This window comes from Tinamus guttatus, unplaced genomic scaffold, assembly GCF_059628265.1.
Source record: "Tinamus guttatus ecotype Peru unplaced genomic scaffold, ASM5962826v1 Tinamus_guttatus_pri_ptg000139l, whole genome shotgun sequence".
NCBI lineage: Eukaryota > Metazoa > Chordata > Aves > Tinamiformes > Tinamidae > Tinamus > Tinamus guttatus.
Window position 1 is genome coordinate 304932 of NW_028288673.1, and position 15409 is coordinate 320340.

The following is a 15409-nucleotide window of genomic DNA, read 5'->3' on the forward strand; positions in this document are numbered from 1 at the left end:
TCACTGTGGGATTTTGGGGGGCACTATAAGGGTCCTGGAGGAATTCCTGGCAGCTCTGCTGAATCAGGGGCTCCGTGGGGGATCATCTGTGCACTGGGGACAGTGAGGGAGTTTCTTCGCTGCCGTGGGTTGTTTGGAGGAGCCCTGGGGACATGGCAGTGGCCAGTAGTTGGTGTGGCCTGTGGAGAGCCAGTTGTCAGGGGTGGCTGTGGTGGTTGATGCCATGTGGCCTCTGCGAGAGGGCTCTAGGACATGGAGGCTGTAGCCTCCAGAGCCTGAAAGCTGGAAAAGCATGTACGTGAAAAGAAAAGAAATGGAAATGGTGGGGAAGAGGGGAAAGGAATGGAAAAAGGTAAGGAAAAAGGAGAGAGGATAGGGGAAGGGAGGGAAGCGGAGGCGAGGAGATGCAAGGAAAGAAAAGTAGACAGCAAAAGGGGAGAACTGTTTTGGAGAGGAAAGAGGAAGTAAAGAAAATAAAGTGAGAAAACCTAAGTGGGGGAAAAGAAGAAAGGAAGAAAGGAGGAGCAATGGCAATTTCAGGCAAGCAGCCAATAATGATCCCATACCGCACCAAGGCTGAGAAACATCTCCAGCTGCCATGGCGGGTATTGTCTCCTCTGCCATCAGCCCCGGAATGTTTTGGCACTGGGAAATGCTCATGAGCCTGCTGCCTGGGAATGGCTTTTTCTTCTGCTGCTGTCTATTCGCTGTACAGTGTTGGGGTGCATCCCAACTGGAGACTCCTGCATTTGATTCCTCTAGAGAGGATTCCCTCAGGCATCAGTGATTTTCCCGGGACACAGCAAAACCCACGTTTTTCTTTCATGTTTGGAAGGTTGAGTCCCTTCTGCCGGGCTCCAGTAGGGACCTTCAGGACATCCCCACACACACCCGCGCCATATTCCTGGGGACACTGTTGTAGCAGAGGGGCCCCGACCGTTCGGCGCCGCCGCCAGCGCATCCTCCGAAAGGTGTCTCGCCGGGAGCACCATGGCCAGCGTCTTCCCACCCCCAGGCACTCCTGGCCAGTTCTGCTCCTCCCTGTGCCTGGCAAAAGCCCCAGTGTTCAAAGTCTAAAGGAAGATGCGCACGGCTGGGGCTTTCAGACACACGGAGCAGCTCCAGTGCATTGGGGGAGAGTGAAGGGATGGGCAAAGGTAGGGGCAGGAGAGTGAAAAGGAAATCCCATGAACTGAGACCCTTCTGCAGCCAGAGAGAGAAGAGGAGGGTAAAGGTGTCTCTGGGAGAGGTGCTTGTGTAACCCATGCAGCTCTGCCTGCCTCGTCCTGCTCTCAGAGAACGTCTCGGGCTGGGCTTAACCACTGGGCCATTGGGCCAGGGGAGTGGGACAGAAGTGTCCTGCAGGAGAAACATGCAGGACAGATGCCCTCCAAACAGGGCAAGGGAGGTCACCATGGGTCCTGCTGCCACATGGGCGCCCTCGAAGGCAGGGGGACAAGAAGCCCCACAAGACACTAGTGTTGGCACATGCATGTGAAGATCTGGCTGCAGAAAGAGGCAGCTCAGTCCCTGTGTGCTAAACCTTCCCTTAATACCCCTCTAAAGAATCCAGGGTGCAGGTTGGAGTTTCACATGCACTACAACAAATTTTTAAACATTCTGAAAATAGTTTAATAAAACAGAGGAGTCTTGGGAGCGCAGGAGGCCAGCTGCAGATCAGCGGTACCTCTCCCTCTTGTCCAGGAGGCGAGATGTCTGCTGACTGCTGCAGAGTTCAAGAGAAAGGGGCTGAGCGTGAGCACAAAAGCAGGGCAATGGTGCCGGCCGCTCTCAGGCCCTTGCTGAGCAGGAGAAGCTGGCAGCTTCCTGTGGCCTCCTGAGTGGCCAAGAGCTGCGCAGGGGCAGCAGGGCTGTGCGGCTCAGGCGCCAGGCTGCCAAGGCTGCTGCGCTGCCAGCACAGGGCTGAGGAGCAGATCCTCCTTGGCAGGTGCTGCTGCCCAGGCCAGGAAAGGTTTGGAGGGGAACGGGAGCTCCCGCCATCACGGCAGGTCCTTACCGACGCAGGTAGAGGCTGCGGTAATGCTCCAGGAGCTTCCTGGTGCTTTCCTGCAGCTCCTCCTCCAGAGCTCTCCTGCGGGGGCTGAGCGGGGGCAGAGCCTGCGATGCCTGCACTGAACTTCTCCCGCCGCAGCAGTGACAAAGCCCCTCTTGCTGTGCAGCTGGGGCCCGTCGTGTCCCTGCCCTCCTGCAGCAGAGGACACAGTGTCGCTTGGGTGCCCCTTTGGTCCCTTAGGGCCCTTGGTGCCCTTGAAGACAGGGCAGCAGAAGGCTCCTGCAGGGAGGATCTCCCCAGGGTCCGTTGGGGTCCCACAGAAGACAGGAGATGTGGGTCCCAACCCCATGGAAGAGGCGCTGGGAAAGGGGACATTCCACACATGGAGCTACGGGCACTTGTCTCTGCCAGGACTTTACCGCAGCTGTGCGCACTTACGCTTTCTCAGGCTCCGGCAGCTTAAAGATGACATTCTTGATGCGAGAGGTACCATTCCCCCGCTTCAGTATTGACTTGGGCTGTGTCCTGGGCCCGTCAGGGGGATGGGGAATCCTCTGCGCCGGAGCACCCAACTGCTGCTGAGGAAGCAAGGCAGAAATGAGTGAGAGCACAGGGACCCTTCCTCCCAGGCTTGCATAGAGGTACCCTGCAGCAGCCATGCTGTGCCTCCGACATGGCATGTCCTTGCAAATTCTTCCCTGGAGCACACCAAACCTGCCTGCACTTCCCTTTCCTCTCCCCAGTGCTTGTGGAGCACAGCTCCCAAGCTTAGAAGGAGAAGCCGCTTCCCAAGGTAGTCCCAAGGGTATCCTGTCCCAAGAAAAGCCTTACCTGATGGTCCCATGTGTCTTCCCTTCTCTGCAGCCTTTCCCTCCTGGCAATTGAGGAGTCTCGTGCAGAGATGCTGTCTTTTCTGGGAGCGGGCTATCATGCAAGACATGGAAAAGAGAAAGCAGTGGAGATGAAGGTACAGAGAGGGGGACCCTCACTGTGCACAAGACAGCCATGCAGAGAAGAACGCCTTCCAGGGCTGCCATACCTTGTTCCTCCAAGCCTCACGTGTACTGTCGTGGGAATAGGCCTCCCAGAAATGGTCCATATCCCACTTATTGAGGAGCTTGCGGGTGTTCTGCAGGATGAGAGAAAGGCAAGAGCACCCCAGATGAGTTACGCAGCTCTCCCCATCTCTCCCGCTCTGTGAAGCAAAGGCCTTTTCCAAACAGGCACAGCCAGGCAAGCAGGCCTTTCCGCAGGGACAGGGGCCACAGGAATTGTGTGCAAGCGGAGCTCCTACCTCTGCAATGCCCCAGCAGTTTTGGCACTCCTGCACCATCCTCTGGACTTCCCAAGGATTCAGGAGTCTCTTCCTGCCGTTCTCCTCCACCCAGGGGGAGCCCGCCAGACACGGCACGTGCGCTCTAGGGAGAAGCACCATGGGCAGTGGGTGGCAGCACAGAAGCACTTGGCTGTTCTCACTCACAAGCCATGCGCCATCTTCACCTCCATGGTGTCCATCCCTCCAAGGGCTCCATCCTCCCTCAGTCCCTTCCCACTCCCCTCCAGCAGGAGCCCAGTGTGAGCAAAGCTCCGAGTAGCCTTGCACCCTTGGCAAGCAAAGAGAGGGGGAGAGCATGGGCACCCCTTGTCCCTGCTGCGCTCTTGAAGCACTCTGAACACTGTCTCCCTCAGGCAAACGCGTCCTGCTCCTGCACAGAGCGAGCAGTTGGAGAGCCTGCACTTCCCACTTGAGCATTGCCAGGGGCTCCCCAGATGCTGTGCGTGGTGGGAGCAGAGGGTGAGGGGAGAAATGAGCCCCTGCTCGGAGGGCAGAGGAGCTGCTCCTTCCCCTGGAGCCTTGGCAGAGACACTGTGTGCAAGGCAGGAGCTCCCTGCCGTGGCTCAACAGCAGCCTCCTGCACGAGTCTCACCTGGCGGGAGGTGTTTCCTCATGGACTCTCTCCTCCCTGGGTTTGTAGATATTGCCCTCAGGGATTCTGGGCAGGTGCCGCGTTCCCTGGGGGCCGGAGAGCCTGGCAGGACTCTTCTCTGCACGGGCTACAAGAGAAATCTCCTGAGAACAGACTCCAAGGACTCCTGTCCAACACGGCCACCTCCAGGCGTCTCTCAGCAGCCCGAGAGCAGCCAGGCTGCGCGGGGCCACGTCGTCCCCTTGCACACGCAGGCAGCCTCGGGCAGGGCTCTGGGGGCTGTCCCCAGCCCTGTGCAGCCATGTGCCCCACAGCCCAGGCCTTCCCCAGCGCCTTTGCTGGGGAAGAGCCTCTGGGACAGCCCTCCTGGCAGAGGTCCACAAGGCCTTACCCTCCAGTTGGCGCCCGCGCAGCGTCCCGTGGGGCAAGGGGCCGGCTTGGCCAAGGGCCCGCTCCAGGCTCTCCTTGCCCTTCCTCTTGGGCATCCCCATGGCTCCAGGTGGATGCCGGCAATGGGAGAAAGCTCTTCCCTCCTCGACCAGAAGCAGCTGGTCCTCCGGGCTCTCTTCTCCCGCAGAGCCCTCCCAGGAGGCACCTCCCGCGCTCTGGTGACACCTCCTTGGCCTTGCTGGTGTGGCTGCAGAGCAGCAGCTGTGCAGCAGGCGGAGGCCAGAGCAGCTCCCCGTGCCTTGCGTGAGCGAGGCCGGGCAGGGAAGTGTGGGGCGGGCATGGGGCGCCGTGGGGAGAGGGCAGCTGTGGCGCGTGCGGCCCACTGTGAGGCCAGCCCGTGTCACAGAGGGGCTGCAGGGCCCCTGCTGGCCCTGGCCACGACAGGCTGCCCAGGAGGGCTGTGTGCGCTGTCCGTGCAGCCCTGTGTGAGGCGCGCTGAGCTCCCAGCGGGATGTCCCAGCTCCCAGCAGCTGCTCCCCTCTCCCCACGGCCAGCGCAGCCTCTCCCCACGGCTCCCAGCAAGGCCCGCGCAGTGCAGGCCCTGGGCCGGCTCTGGGCGCCGCGCTGCTCCGCACCAGCTGCTCCGCTGGGAGCAGAGGAGGCCGAGGGACGGCACTGGTGGCGTCTGCTGGCAGCAGAGCAGGAGGCCGCAGGGCAGCTGTGTCCTGGGCACCTCCCGCTCACTTTGCTGCTCGGGGCTTCTCTCTCCTGGCGGGACTCTGGGTGGCCTCAGGACTGCTTCCAGCTGTCCTCATCTTGGCCAGAGAGACGAGCCTCTGGGAAGAGCGAGAGAGTGTGGCAGGAGGAGAGGTGGAGATGGGGAATAGGGTGAGAGGTAGAAGGATTGTCCTGTGCTTTAGGAGGGCATTGGAGAGCTCCAGCCACAAGCAGGGCTTCCTATAGCCCTGGAGAAGGTCATCAATGGGAAACAGCCAGGCACAGCTGCTGCATAGAAAAGGGGCCTCCTGCAGAGTGCCCAGAGATGAAAATGATGACTCAGGTCTAGGGAATATTATCAATTCAATTGAGACAAGACTGTGCTAGCCAGGAAACTGGTGGAACGCATCATGCGCAGGTGTGTGACTCCAGGCTCTGACCTTGAATCCTCCAAATGAAAAAATTTTTGCTTCCCATTGAAAGGATCTCGTGGTCTTGCAGTTTGTGTCCATTACCTCCTCTGCTCTCCTTGCCCCACTGACAAGACTCCAGCTTCAGCTTCTTTAGTGCCCCTACCCACTGCACTAGTGTTTGCCCATGGACACGATGCACTCTCCCTCCCCCAGCTATCTGCAGGCTGAACAATTCCAGAGCGCTCTCTGTGGAGTTCCCAGGGCTTAGTCTTGTGCTCCTGGCCACATCCTGTGCTGTGTGAGATGAGCTGGGCATTCCTGGGAGGTCAAGAAGGGTGCTTGAATGCAGGAATGGTAGTCTTTGGGGCTGTTTGGCATTTGGGGAGCTGTGGGGCTCTTGGAGGAATGTGTGTGCTGGGTGCAGAGTCCTGGGCTCAATGGAGGAATCATGTGTGTGTTGGGGAGCCTGAGGGGTCTTCTCAACTCCCACGGGATGCCTGGCAGCTCACGGGGACACGCGGTGGGGTGGGAGGTGGAATAGTGTCTGGAGGGAATGTCCTTTAGCCTGGAGAGAGGGAAAGTGGGGGAAGGAGAGAAAAGAAGGCAAAGAGAAGAAAAGCACAAGGAAGGAGAAGGACAAAAGCAGTTTGCTGCAAGTGTACTAGGGTTCTTGGCCTGAATTCCTCTGAGCCTCTTTCCCTTCAGCATGGGGCTTTTCCACCGGGAAAGCCAGCACATGTGTTCCCTGGGGTCTGTGAGGATGACTGAGTGCCCCTGAAGTCTGGCACCACCAGGGACCTTCAGGAGCTTAGGACACCTGGGTTCCTTTCCCCTCAGAGAGCCCAGGGTGTCTGCGTGGGCAGTGGATGGCTGGTGTCTGCTGGCTCTGGGAGGAAGACAGGTTGCCCAGCTGCATCTCTCAGCACATCCCTGGCCGCAGCTGCACAGCAGCATCCCTGTTGGAATGGGTGTCCTTTGGCAGTTGGGATGGTCATTGGGGGATTTGAGTCTGTGGAGATCTGTGCTTGGGAGGCCTTAGAGGTATTGGGGTTGTTCTGGTGTTCGCTGGGGGCTTTTGGTGCTCCCTGAGCCTCTGTGGAGATGCTGGGATTACTCTTCTGGTCCTTGGGGTTCACAGGGTGTTTGGTGGGTGTTGGGGCTTCCCTGGTATTCAAGCAAGGTGCCTAGGGGAAGAGGTTGGGATCCAGAGGCCTCTTTGTGTCACCGTGGGACTTTGGGGGCCACTGTGCAGGTCCTGGGGGAATTCTTGGCAGCTCTGCTGAATGAGAGGCTCCATGGGGATCGTCTGTGCACTGGGGACAGTGAGGGAGTTTCTTCAGTGCCATGGGTTATTTGGAGGGGCCCTGGGGACATGGCGGGGGACAGTGTTGTGTTTGAGGTGGCCTGTGGAGAGTCAGTTGTCAGGGGTGGCTGTGGTGGTTGATGCCATGTGGCCTCCGCAGGCTGAAAGCTGGGGAGACATGTATATGAAAAGAAAAGAAATGGAAAATGAGAGAAGAGGGGAAAGGAACGGCAAAAGGAAAGGAGAAAGGAAAGAGAAAAGGATGGGGGGAGAGGAGAGGAGAGGAGGAGAGGAGAGGAGAGGAGAGGAGAGGGGAGAGGAGAGGAGAGGAGAGGAGAGGAGAGGAGAGGAGAGGAGAGGAGAGGAGAGGAGAGGAGAGGAGAGGAGAGGAGAGGAGAGGAGAGGAGAGGAGAGGAGAGGAGAGGAGAGGGGAGGAGAGAAGAGGGGAGGAGAGGAGAGGAGAGGAGAGGAGAGGAGAAGACAGCAAAACTGGAGGACTGTTTTGGAGAGGAAAGAGGAGGTAAAGAAAATAAAGTGAGGAAACCTAAGTAATTGAGTGAAAAAGGAAGGGAAGTAAGGCGGAGAAATGGCAAAAGCAGTCAATAATGTTCCCATACCGCACTAAAGCTGAGAAACATCTCCAGCTGCCATGGGGGGAATTGTCTCCTCTCCGATCAACCCTGGAAGGTTTTGACTCTGGGAAATGTTCATGAGCTCCCAGCGGGATGTCCCAGCTCCCAGCAGCTGCTCCCCTCTCCCCACGGCCAGCGCAGCCTCTCCCCACGGCTCCCAGCAAGGCCCGTGCAGTGCAGGCCCTGGGCCGGCTCTGGGCGCCGCGCTGCTCCGCACCAGCTGCTCCGCTGGGAGCAGAGGAGGCCGAGGGACGGCACTGGTGGCGTCTGCTGGCAGCAGAGCAGGAGGCCGCAGGACAGCCGTGTCCTGGGCACCTCCCGCTCACTTTGCTGCTCGGGGCTTCTCTCTCCTGGCGGGACTCTGGGTGGCCTCAGGACTGCTTCCAGCTGTCCTCATCTTGGCCAGAGACACAAGCCTGTGGGAAGAGAGAGAGAGTGTGGCAGGAGGAGAGGTGGAGATGGGGAAAAGGCAGAGAGGCAGAAAGATTGCCCTGTGCTTTAGGAGTGCCCTGGAGAGCTCCATCCACAAGCAGGGCTTCCTAAAGCACTGGAGAAGGTTATCAACAAAGCCAGGCACAGCTGCTGCATGGAAAAGGGGCCTCCTGCAGAGTGCCCAGAGCAGTAAACCATGACTCAGGTCTAACTAAAATTACAATTGGGACAAGGCAGCGGTAGCCAGGAAACTGGTGGAACGCATCCTGAGGATTTGTGGGATTCCAGGCTGCAACTGCGAGTCCTGCAAATGAAAAATATTTGCTTCTCATTCAAAGGATCTTGTGGTCTTGCAGTTTGTGCCTATCGCCTCCTGTGCTCTCCTTGCCCCCCTGACAAGAGTCCAGCTTCAGCTTCTTTAGTGCCCCACCCACTGCACTAGTGTTTTCCCATGGACACGATGCGCTCCCCCTGCCCCCAGCCCTCTCTTCCACAGGCTAAACAATTCCAGAGCACTCCCTATGGAATTCCCAGGGCTTAGTCTTGTGCTCCTGGCAGCTTCGTGGGTTGTTTGAGTTGAGCTGGGCATTCCCGGGAGGTCCAGCAGGGTGCCTGGATGCAGGGATGGGAGTCTTTGGGGCTGTTCGGCGTGTGGGGACCTGTGGGGCTATTGCAGGAATGTGTGTGCTGTGAGCAGAATCCTGGACACAATGGAAGAATTGTGTGTATTGGGGAGCCTGAGAGAGCTTCTCAACTCCCATGGGATGCCTGGCAGCTCATGCGGACACGCAGTGGGGTGGGAGGTGGAATAGTGTCTGAGGGGAGTGTCTTTCATCCTGGAGGGAAGGGAAGAAAAAGAAGGCAGGGAAAGAGGAGGAAGGAAGATAAAAGAAGGCAAAGAGAAGAAAAGCACAATGAAAGAGAAGGACCAAGCCAGTTGGCTGAAAGTTAACTTGAGATGTTTCCCTGAAATTCTCTCAGCCGCTTTCCCTTCAGCATTGGTGTTTTCGCATGGGACACCCCAGTACATGGGTTCCCTGGGGTCTATGAGAATGATGAGGTGCCCCTGCAGTCTGGCACCACCAGGGAACTTCAGGAGCTCAGGACACCTGGGTTCCTTTCCCCTCAGAGAGCCCAGGGTGTCTGCGTGGGCAGGGCATGGCTGGTGTCTGCTGGCTCTGGGAGGAAGCCAGGTTTCACAGCCGCGTCCCTCAGCACATCCCTGGCCACAGCTGCACAGCAGCATCCCTGTTGGAATGGGTGTCCTTTGGCAGCTGGGGTGGTCACTGGGGGATTTGAGTATGTGGAGGGCTCTTCCCGGGAGGTGTTAGAGGTATTCGGGTTGTTCCAGTGTTCGCTGGGGTAATTCTGATGCTCCCTGAGCCTTTGTAGAAATGCCTGGGATTACTCTTCTGGTCCTTAGGGTTCATGGGGTGTTTGGTGGGTGTTGGGGCTTCCCTGGTAGTCAAGCAAGGTGCCCAGGGGAAGTGTTTGGGATCCGCAGGCCTCTTTGTGTCACCATAAGTGGTTTGGGGGGGCACTGTGAGGGTCCTGGGGGAATTCCTGGCAGCTCTGCTGAATCAGGGGCTCCATGGGGCATGGTCTGTGCTCTGGGGAGACTGAGGGGGTTTATTCAGTGCTGTGGGTTGTTTGTAGGGGCCCTGGGGACATGGTGGGGAACAGTGTTTGAGGTGGCCTGTGGAGTGCCAGTTGTCAGGGGTGGCTGTGGTGGTTGATGCCATGTGGCCTCTGCGAGAGGGCTCTAGGACAGGGAGGCTGTAGCCTCCAGAGCCTGAAAGCTGGAAAAGCATGTACGTGAAAAGAAAAGAAATGGAAATGGTGGGGAAGAGGGGAAAGGAATGGAAAAAGGTAAGGAAAAAGGAGAGAGGAGAGGGGAAGGGAGGGAAACGGAGGCGAGGAGATGCAAGGAAAGAAAAGTAGACAGCAAAAGGGGAGAACTGTTTTGGAGAGGAAAGAGGAAGTAAAGAGAATAAAGTGAGAAAACCTAAGTGGGGGAAAAAGGAAAGGAAGAAAGGAGGAGAAATGTCAATTTCAGGCAAGCAGCCAATAATGATCCCATACCGCACCAAGGCTGAGAAACATCTCCAGCTGCCATGGGGGGAATTGTCTCCTCTCCGATCAACCCTGGAAGGTTTTGACTCTGGGAAATGTTCATGAGCTCCCAGCGGGATGTCCCAGCTCCCAGCAGCTGCTCCCCTCTCCCCACGGCCAGCGCAGCCTCTCCCCACGGCTCCCAGCAAGGCCCGTGCAGTGCAGGCCCTGGGCCGGCTCTGGGCGCCGCGCTGCTCCGCACCAGCTGCTCCGCTGGGAGCAGAGGAGGCCGAGGGACGGCACTGGTGGCGTCTGCTGGCAGCAGAGCAGGAGGCCGCAGGACAGCCGTGTCCTGGGCACCTCCCGCTCACTTTGCTGCTCGGGGCTTCTCTCTCCTGGCGGGACTCTGGGTGGCCTCAGGACTGCTTCCAGCTGTCCTCATCTTGGCCAGAGACACAAGCCTGTGGGAAGAGAGAGAGAGTGTGGCAGGAGGAGAGGTGGAGATGGGGAAAAGGCAGAGAGGCAGAAAGATTGCCCTGTGCTTTAGGAGTGCCCTGGAGAGCTCCATCCACAAGCAGGGCTTCCTAAAGCACTGGAGAAGGTTATCAACAAAGCCAGGCACAGCTGCTGCATGGAAAAGGGGCCTCCTGCAGAGTGCCCAGAGCAGTAAACCATGACTCAGGTCTAACTAAAATTACAATTGGGACAAGGCAGCGGTAGCCAGGAAACTGGTGGAACGCATCCTGAGGATTTGTGGGATTCCAGGCTGCAACTGCGAGTCCTGCAAATGAAAAATATTTGCTTCTCATTCAAAGGATCTTGTGGTCTTGCAGTTTGTGCCTATCGCCTCCTGTGCTCTCCTTGCCCCCCTGACAAGAGTCCAGCTTCAGCTTCTTTAGTGCCCCACCCACTGCACTAGTGTTTTCCCATGGACACGATGCGCTCCCCCTGCCCCCAGCCCTCTCTTCCACAGGCTAAACAATTCCAGAGCACTCCCTATGGAATTCCCAGGGCTTAGTCTTGTGCTCCTGGCAGCTTCGTGGGTTGTTTGAGTTGAGCTGGGCATTCCCGGGAGGTCCAGCAGGGTGCCTGGATGCAGGGATGGGAGTCTTTGGGGCTGTTCGGCGTGTGGGGACCTGTGGGGCTATTGCAGGAATGTGTGTGCTGTGAGCAGAATCCTGGACACAATGGAAGAATTGTGTGTATTGGGGAGCCTGAGAGAGCTTCTCAACTCCCATGGGATGCCTGGCAGCTCATGCGGACACGCAGTGGGGTGGGAGGTGGAATAGTGTCTGAGGGGAGTGTCTTTCATCCTGGAGGGAAGGGAAGAAAAAGAAGGCAGGGAAAGAGGAGGAAGGAAGATAAAAGAAGGCAAAGAGAAGAAAAGCACAATGAAAGAGAAGGACCAAGCCAGTTGGCTGAAAGTTAACTTGAGATGTTTCCCTGAAATTCTCTCAGCCGCTTTCCCTTCAGCATTGGTGTTTTCGCATGGGACACCCCAGTACATGGGTTCCCTGGGGTCTATGAGAATGATGAGGTGCCCCTGCAGTCTGGCACCACCAGGGAACTTCAGGAGCTCAGGACACCTGGGTTCCTTTCCCCTCAGAGAGCCCAGGGTGTCTGCGTGGGCAGGGCATGGCTGGTGTCTGCTGGCTCTGGGAGGAAGCCAGGTTTCACAGCCGCGTCCCTCAGCACATCCCTGGCCACAGCTGCACAGCAGCATCCCTGTTGGAATGGGTGTCCTTTGGCAGCTGGGGTGGTCACTGGGGGATTTGAGTATGTGGAGGGCTCTTCCCGGGAGGTGTTAGAGGTATTCGGGTTGTTCCAGTGTTCGCTGGGGTAATTCTGATGCTCCCTGAGCCTTTGTAGAAATGCCTGGGATTACTCTTCTGGTCCTTAGGGTTCATGGGGTGTTTGGTGGGTGTTGGGGCTTCCCTGGTAGTCAAGCAAGGTGCCCAGGGGAAGTGTTTGGGATCCGCAGGCCTCTTTGTGTCACCATAAGTGGTTTGGGGGGGCACTGTGAGGGTCCTGGGGGAATTCCTGGCAGCTCTGCTGAATCAGGGGCTCCATGGGGCATGGTCTGTGCTCTGGGGAGACTGAGGGGGTTTATTCAGTGCTGTGGGTTGTTTGTAGGGGCCCTGGGGACATGGTGGGGAACAGTGTTTGAGGTGGCCTGTGGAGTGCCAGTTGTCAGGGGTGGCTGTGGTGGTTGATGCCATGTGGCCTCTGCGAGAGGGCTCTAGGACAGGGAGGCTGTAGCCTCCAGAGCCTGAAAGCTGGAAAAGCATGTACGTGAAAAGAAAAGAAATGGAAATGGTGGGGAAGAGGGGAAAGGAATGGAAAAAGGTAAGGAAAAAGGAGAGAGGAGAGGGGAAGGGAGGGAAACGGAGGCGAGGAGATGCAAGGAAAGAAAAGTAGACAGCAAAAGGGGAGAACTGTTTTGGAGAGGAAAGAGGAAGTAAAGAGAATAAAGTGAGAAAACCTAAGTGGGGGAAAAAGGAAAGGAAGAAAGGAGGAGAAATGTCAATTTCAGGCAAGCAGCCAATAATGATCCCATACCGCACCAAGGCTGAGAAACATCTCCAGCTGCCATGGGGGGAATTGTCTCCTCTCCCATCAGCCCTGGAAGGTTTTGGCACTGGGAAATGCTCATGAGCCTGCTGCCTGGGGATGGCTTTTTCTTCTGCTGCTGTCTATTCACTGTACAGTGTTGGGGTGCATCCCACCTGTAGACTCCTGCATTGGATTCCTCTAGACGGGATTCCCTCAGGCATCAGTGATTTTCCCAGGACACCGCAAAACCCACGTTTTTCTTTCATGTTTGGAAGGTTGAGTCCCTTCTGCCGGGCTCCAGTAGGGACCTTCAGGACATCCCCACACACACCCGCGCCATATTCCTGGGGACACTGTTGTAGCAAAGGGGCCCCGACCGCTCGGCGCGGCCGCCAGCGCATCCTCCCAAACGTGTCCCGCGGGGAGCACCGTGGCCAACATCTTCATACCTCCAGGTACTCCTGGGTGGTTCTGCTCCTCCCTGTGCCCGGCAAAAGCCCAAGTGTTCAACGTCTAAGGGAAGACGTGCACGGCTGGGGCTTTCAGACACATGGAGGAGTTCCAGTGCCATGGGAGAGAGCGATGGGATGGGCAAAGGTACAGGCAGGAGAGTGAAAGGGAAAGCCCATGAACTGAGACCCTTCTGCAGCCAGAGAGGGAAGAGGAGGGTAAAGGTGTCTCTGGGAGAGGTGCTTGTGTAACCCATGCAGCTCTGCCTGCCTCGTCCTGCTCTCAGAGAACGTCTCAGGCTGGGCTTTACCACTGGGCCATGGGCCAAGGGGAGTGGGACAGAAGTGTCCTGCAGGAGAAACATGCAGGACAGATGCCCTCCAAACAGGGCAAGGGAGGTCACCATGGGTCCTGCTGCCACATGGGCGCCCTCCAAGGCAGGGGGACAAGAAGCCCCACAAGACACTAGTGTTGGCACATGCATGTGAAGATCTGGCTGCAGAAAGAGGCAGCTCAGTCCCTGTCTGCTAAACCTTCCCTTAATACACCTCTAAAGAACCCAGGCTGCAGATTGGAGCTTCACATCCACTCCAACACATTTTTGAACATTCTGAAAATAGTTTAATAAAACAGAGGAGTCTTGGGAGCGCAGGAGGCCAGCACGAGATCAGCGGTACCTCTCCCCCTTGTCCAGGAGGCGAGGTGTCTGCTGACTGCTGCAGAGTTCAAGAGAAAGAACCTGAGTGTGAGCACAAAAGCAGGGCAATTGTGCTGGCCGCGATCAGGCCCTTGCTGGGAGAAGCTGGCAGGTTCCCGTGGCCTCCTGAGTGGCCAAGAGCTGCGCAGGGGCAGCAGGGCTGTGCGGCTCAGGCGCCAGGCTGCCAAGGCTGCTGCGCTGCCAGCACAGGGCTGAGGAGCAGATCCTCCTTGGCAGGTGCTGCTGCCCAGGCCAGGAAAGGTTTGGAGGGGAACGGGAGCTCCCGCCATCACGGCAGGTCCTTACCGACGCAGGTAGAGGCTGCGGTAATGCTCCAGGAGCTTCCTGGTGCTTTCCTGCAGCTCCTCCTCCAGAGCTCTCCTGCGGGGGCTGAGCGGGGGCAGAGCCTGCGATGCCTGTGCTGAACTTCTCCCGCCGCAGCAGTGACAAAGCCCCTCTTGCTGTGCAGCTGGGGCCCGTCGTGTCCCTGCCCTCCTGCAGCAGAGGACACAGTGTCGCTTGGGTGCCCCTTTGGTCCCTTAGGGCCCTTGGTGCCCTTGAAGACAGGGCAGCAGAAGGCTCCTGCAGGGAGGATCTCCCCAGGGTCCGTTGGGGTCCCACAGAAGACAGGAGATGTGGGTCCCAACCCCATGGAAGAGGCGCTGGGAAAGGGGACATTCCACACATGGAGCTACGGGCACTTGTCTCTGCCAGGACTTTACCGCAGCTGTGCGCACTTACGCTTTCTCAGGCTCCGGCAGCTTAAACATGACATTCTTGACGCGAGGAGCCGCATTCCCCTGCTTCAATATTGACTTGGGCTGTGTCCTGGACCCGTCAGGGGGATGGGGAATCCTCTGTGCCGGAGCACCCAACTGCTGCTGGGGAAGCAGAGCAGAAATGCGTGAGAGCAGAGAGTCCATTTCTCCCCAAGCTTGCATAGAGGTTCCCCCGTAGCAGCCATGCTGTGCCTCCAGCACGGCATGTCCTTGCAAATTCTTCCCTGGAGCACACCAAGCCTGCCTGCACTTCCCTTTCCTCCCCGCAAGGCTTGTGGAGTGCAGCTCCCAAGCTTAGATGGGGAAGATGCTTCCCAAGGTGGCACCAAGCATATGCTGCCCCAAAAAAAGCCTTACCTGATGGTCCCATGCTTCCTCACTTCTCTGCAGCCTTTCCCTCCTAGCCAGAAAGGAGTCTCGTGCAGAGATGCTATCTTTTCTGGGAGTGGGCTATCATGTAAGACATTGAAAAGAGAAAGCAGTGGAGATGAAGGTTGTGGAGAGGGGAACCCTCACTGTGCACGACAGCCATGCAGAGCAGAACGGCTACCAGGACTGCCATACCTTGTTCCTCCAAGCCTCATGTGTACTGTCGTGGGAATAGGCCTCCCAGAAATGGTCCATATCCCACCTATTGAGGAGCTTGTGGGTGTTCTGCAGGGTGAGAGAAAGGCAAGAGCACCCCAGATGAGTTATGCAGCTCTCCCCATCTCTCCCGCTCTGTGAAGCAAAGCCCTTTTTCCAAACAGGCACAGCCAGGCAAGCAGGCCTTTCCGCAGGGACAGGGGCCACAGGAATTGTGTGCAAGCGGAGCTCCCAGCTCTGCAATGCCCCAGCAGTTTTGGCACTCCTGCACCATCCTCTGGACTTCCCAAGGATTCAGGAGTCTCTTCCTGCCGTTCTCCTCCACCCAGGGGGAGCCCGCCAGACACGGAACGTGCGCTCTAGGGAGAAGCACCATGAGCAGTGGGTGGCAGCACAGGAGCACTTGGCTGTTCACGCTCACAAGCCATGCGCCATCTTCACCTCCATCCTGCCCATCCCTCCAA